Raw genomic sequence first — 5,889 nt, forward strand, 5'->3', positions numbered from 1 at the left:
CCAAGTTGTCTCCCCCAAATATATGCCAAACTCAAGATGCTGCTTGCTACATACACATGGTAAATGACTGTCCACTAGGAGGTCGTTGAAGATACGTCAGAGGTTATTCTCCTTAAGGGTATCCAGAGCAATCAGACTGTATAATCTGACTCACCCTAAGTAGGGCCCTCTCCCTTCTGACATTGTTGCCTTGAAGGAGTGCCTGAAGGCAAGTCTGGGACCACTCCAGGATGACTAAGGTTAGGCTATGATATTGAGTCTAGGGTTCACCCATCTTGCCATATGGACCCCTATTTCCTCCCTTTACTATTGCGTGTACACCCCTAGGTCATCCCCCTCCTGTTGCTTGTATTGCCTATGTTACACCCCCTTTCTATGACATAGATTGTTATCTGTAATCAGAGGGCTCGTATGCTCCCAAAGATACATAAGCTTTGCTTAGAAATAAAACTCATGAGAGCTCTCTTCTGCCCTCTCGTCTCCCACCTCTGCGTGTACCACCAAGAGGAGCTGAGGTGAGCATACAACCATGAAATGTGTCTGACTTCTTTATTTTACCCTCTCTCCTATCTCTATTATTCTCTATGACTTTACTATAATCTTTGTATATCATAACTGTACAATTGTACCTACCGAACCTGCCATTAATTGTGGGGGGCTGGCTTCCCCCACACCTTACAAATCCGGCTAGACCAGAGGATATACACTTGTACAGATAGAAACTGGAAACACAGGAAATCCAGGACAGATGAACCCCTCAGGACCAGTGGTGAGAGTGGCAATACCAGGAGGGTGGAGGGAAGGTGGGGTAGAGAGGGGGAACCGATCACTAGGATCTATATATAACCCCCTCCCAGAAAAGTGGGTGAATGGAGACATCAGACAGTGTAAGACATGACAAAGTAATAATAATTTATAAATTATCAAGGGCTTGTGAGGGAGGAGGAGCGGGGAGGGAGTCGAAATAAATGAGGACCTGATACCAAGGGCTCAAGCAGAAAGCAAATATTTTGAGAATGATGAGGGCAACACATGTACACATGTGCTTGACACACAATGGATGGATGGATGGATTGTGATAGGAGTTGTACAAGTCCCCAATAAAATGTTTAAAAAACAACAACAGAAAAAACAGTGTTGTTCAACCATGTCCATAGTCCGTTGGGTCATTTTCCGATGCGTCTGAATTGTGCTGGTGGAGGAGATGAACGTAGCCCAGGCTGCTGGGAGAACAAACGAAGCTGTCTCGGAGCGAGCACAGTCAGAGTGCTCCTTAGCAGCAGCGATGAGACTTCCTCTCTCATGCTTCGCACATGATATCAGGCCGGCCCAGCCCCTGGGAAAGGGCATCATGACTGGTAAAGTAGAGGGGCAGCAAAAGAGCAGGAAAGGAAGAAAGCGCATCCATGGGATGGATTGACCGGATGGCTGCAAGAATGGGCCCAAACATAACAGTGGTGAGCGCGTGCAAGACCAGGCAGTCTCACTCCCTCCTACAAGGGATCACCTTGGAGGGTTTTTGCAAGGTCAGATGATAGGAGGCAGGCCTCTGGGGATGAAGATGGGGTAGATGTGGTTCAGGAGGACTTGGTGGTCGCTAGCTGGTCGGCGTCCCAGCGAGTAGGGACAGTAGACAGTTATCATGCCTGAAGCACTCATGTAGGTGACATTTGATAGACCCGAGAAGGCCTCTCAGAGACAAAAGGGACCCAACCCCAAGACAGTGCCTTCTCTAAAGCCAGAGGTCAGGGACCTTGGAGGGCCAGACACGAGGCTGGCTTCTATTGTCAAAGCAGGTCTTCAATTCCTTGTTGGAAACAAAAAACAAAAGTTGCTTTGGTGAAAACATACACAACAAAGCATTTCCCAATGGACGGAGACAACCTGAGTGTCCGTCAGTGGAAGAGAGGATATTGACGGTGGTACATGCACACAGCGGAGCGCGACACACAATTAAAGAATAACACACATCACAGCTTAGACCAACCTGCTCACGCCCTGCCAGCGAATCAATACTGCCTCATAGCTCCTCTTGAGGACAAGACCAGAACTCTTTATGGGGGGAGAGAGCCCCATCTTTCTCCTGCAGAGCCAGTGGTGGTTTTGAACAATGGCTTTGTGGATCGCAGTCTAATTCGTCATCAGGGATCTACCCCTGGGGGTTCCTCCAAGGCTCAAAGTCTTTATGGGAGTAGAAAACCTCCTGTTTCTCCCTTGTAGGGGGGCTGGCTTTGAACTGCCAGCCTCGCCATTATCAGCCAAAGGTGTAACCCACCAGGACTCTTGGGGGAGGGGGGCATTATATTGAGTGGAATTAATTAATCACTGAAGGATGAATGTATGAGACCACTATTATAAAGAGTCAAGAAAAATAATTTCACACTAAAAGAAACAGCCCTTACCGGGAATGGGAGGAGAAGATACGGTGGGGAGATTCATGGGCTAAAAGGTAGACAAGTGTTAACTTATGCGCAGAGCAAGACAATATACAATAAGAGGTTGGCAACAAAGATGGTCGTGGAAGACACTGGGATGTTTGCAAAAGTTACAGGCAACAGAGGCAACGACTGCTATCTATACAATCCTGCAATAGTGATCTCTGAGTAGAAGCTTGGGTGGACACACGGACTGAACCATGTGGGTGGGAGAGGGAGTATATGTATAGGTGCGAGAGATGATGTCCCTGAACGTGGTGGAGCATATAGAGGCAAAGTTAGGAACACATCTTCTTGGACAGAACCCGGAGCAATGTGTCACTGGGCCTGGACTATAGTCTTGGGGGGCACATCAAGGTCAATTGACATAACATAATCCACGAGGAAGACCCTGTTCCACATCTCACTTCGGTGAGTGGGGACTGTGATCTTAATTGCTTATGAGCAGACATCTAAGGCAGGAAATGCTTCTCAAACTTCCTAATGCCACAACCCTTTAATACAGTTCCTCATGTTGTGGTGACCCCCCAACCATAAAATTATTTCAGTTGCTACTTCATAACTGTAATTTTGCTACTGTTATGAATCATTGGGCGACCCCCGTGAAAGGGTCTTCGACCCCCAAAGGGGTCACAACCCACAGGTTGAGAACCGCTTTGCCCATTTCTTGGTTGTGTTGTCTCTGGTGGTTGAGTGGGCATTTGCTTTGATGGCGCCACCTCAGTCGTTCCTGCATGTACTGAACGTGGACTGGGGCCAAAATTCCTGGAGCGAGAAAGTACAATCCCCGCTTTGCATCCACCTGCTTGCTCAGCCCAACCACCCCCATGTAGGCCAGCCAAGTGCCGGTCTCATCATCCCCTGAGTCCCAGGAAGGGGTGTGCGTGCTGTGATCTGTGTGGTGTGTATGATGTATGGAGTGTGTGATGTGTGGCGTGTGTCTGTGTGTGATGTGGTGTGGTGGATAGGGTGTGTATGGTGTGGTATGTGTATGGCGTTTGTGAAGCATGTGGTGAGCATGAGGTATGGATATGTGATGTGTGTGTGGTGTGTGGGTAGTGTATGGTGTCACTGTGTTGTGTTTTATGGGGTGTGGGTATGTGGTGTGTTTGGTTAATGGTGTGTGTATGTGGTGTATAGTGTGTGATGTGTAATGGGTGTGTAGTGTTGTGTTCTGGATTTGTGATGTCTGATGTGTGTGTGGTGTGGATAAGTGTGGTGTGTGGAGTATGTGGTGTGCATAGAGCATATATATGATGTATAGTGTGTGTGGTCTGTGGGATGCGTGTGGTATATGGGGTTTATGGTGCACATGTTGTATGATGTGTACATATGCAATGTGTACCAACCATGTGTGTAGTATGTGTCATGGTTTGTGGCTTCTGTGGGGTGCATATGCATGTGGTGTGAGAGGTGTGCGTGTGCTTGTGTGGTGTGTGGGGTGTGTGTGTAGAGTGTGTGTAGGTTTGTGTGGTGTGGTGTGTGTGGTATGTGGCTTGTGTGCGGTGTGAGTTTGTGTGGTGTATGTGGTGTGTGTGTGGTTTGGGTTAGGTATGCATGGTTTTATATGCTGTGAGCTGTGTGGGTGTGGGATTTCTGTGGTGTATGTAGTGTGTATGGAGGTTTGTGTGTGGTGGTGTGTCAGGGTGTGGGGTGTGTGTTTATGTGGTGTGTGTGTGTGTGTGTTTGGGTGGTTTATGTGGTGTGTTTGTGTGTGTGTGAATTTATATAGTTGGTTTTGGGTGGGGTGTGTATGGGTTTGTGTGGTGGGTGGGGTAGGTGTGGGTTAGCAGGGTGTGTGGGGTATGTGGTGTGAGTGGTTTGTGTGATCTGTGTGGTGTATGTGTGGGGTTTGTGAATTGTATGTGGTGGCTGTGTGCTTGTGTGTGTGATGGGGTAGAGAGCTGGGGCAGAGGGAGCCGGCTCTTTGGGTTGCTGTGGCGGCTGGGAGAGTTCTCAGGGAGGAGGTATCACAGTGGAAAGTGGGAAAAGTCCAGGGAGAGGGTAAGAGCAAGAGAGGGTCACAGTCCTCTAGGGAGATCCTTCCCTGAGGCTCTTACACTGGCTGGTGAAGTCATCAGAATGACACCCTCTTGCCAGGAGCCCTGGTGGTGTGGTGGTTATATGCACTGGGCTGTGATCCGCATGGTTGGCAGTTCGAAACCACCAGTAGAACGACTAGGCTTTCTACTCCCTTAAACAGTTGCAGCCTGGGAAACTCACAGGGCATCACTCTGAGTCAGCATGGACCTGATGGCAGTGAGCAGTGAGGTATGGCTGGCAGAGGAGCCCAGGTGGTGTAGTGGTTGTGCTAATTTGGTGGTGTAGTTGGGCTGCAAACTGGAAACTCAGCAGTTTGAGAGTACTAGTAGGAGTTCTTGTGCACAAAGATGGGCCTTTTGCCCCATTAAAGATTCATAGTCTCAGAAACCGCTGAGAGAGTTCTCTCTGTGTGAAAGGGTCAATTTGTTAGAATCCTCTGGATGGTGGCAAGTTTGATTGTCTGCAGACCCCTGGCGCCCTCTAAGTGCTATCGGGAAGAATTGCAGCATAAGGTATTCTTGGCGGGGATCTAGGTGGAAGATCACCGAGCCTTTCTTCCACAGTACTGCCTGTGTAGTTTCAAACCGCCAATCTTGAGGTTGGGAGCCTAGTGAAAACTGATTGCACCCTCTGGGGGCCTTACATGGAGTCGCTGTGAGCCGGAAATCCAGAAACTGGGGCAATGGATTTATTATTATTATTATTTTTAACTCCCTGCAGCTATCCCTGGACCAGTAATGGCTCCGCTCCTCCTGCGTGCACCTGTTTGGACACCTCCCGACTCTTCCACACCCAGCATGGTCCTCCTGAGCCTGGTTCTGGGATGAGGTCTTTGTGGGGGTGCTGTGCCCGCCCACCGTTTTCCCTCCCTCTTCCCTGTCTCCCTTTCTTCAAATCTGCGCTTGAACCCCTTCCTTTCCCAGGGCTGTCTGGCTCGCAGCAGCCGCCCTCCCCCAGCAGGAAGCGGGTTTCCGGGGTCTGAGAAAAGCCTCCGGGTTGTGAGAGGGGCCGAGCCCCTTGGGGACCTGGTGGAGGGGGCAGGGAGGCTGGCCAAGCGGTCGTGAAGGGAAAGAAAGGGACCAGGGCCACAGAGCAGCGGGATTGGTTGGCAAGGCCAGAGGACGCTTTGGTCCCACCCTCCAGTTGCTAAGGCCCAGCCTATCAGCGCCCAGAAGGGCTGGGTTGCAAGGTGGTTGGGGCGGGGACCTGGCAGGTGTGCGTGTTGGAGAGGGAGTAGTAAGGTAGAGGTGTGTGCTTCGGAGGAGACCCCCCCCTAGGACTTCCTCGAGGCTCCTCACTCCCGGCCTCTGGGTTCTTCGGGCGGTGGTTTGCAGACACAGGTCGCCCTCAGGCCTCGGGTCTGCAGCCCCTCCCTCCAGCGCGCTTCGCCCCCACCCTTCGGCGCGCCCCC

This window comes from Echinops telfairi, unplaced genomic scaffold (genome assembly GCF_000313985.2).
Source record: "Echinops telfairi isolate 266 unplaced genomic scaffold, ASM31398v2 ScPeMD7_36;HRSCAF=134, whole genome shotgun sequence".
NCBI lineage: Eukaryota > Metazoa > Chordata > Mammalia > Afrosoricida > Tenrecidae > Echinops > Echinops telfairi.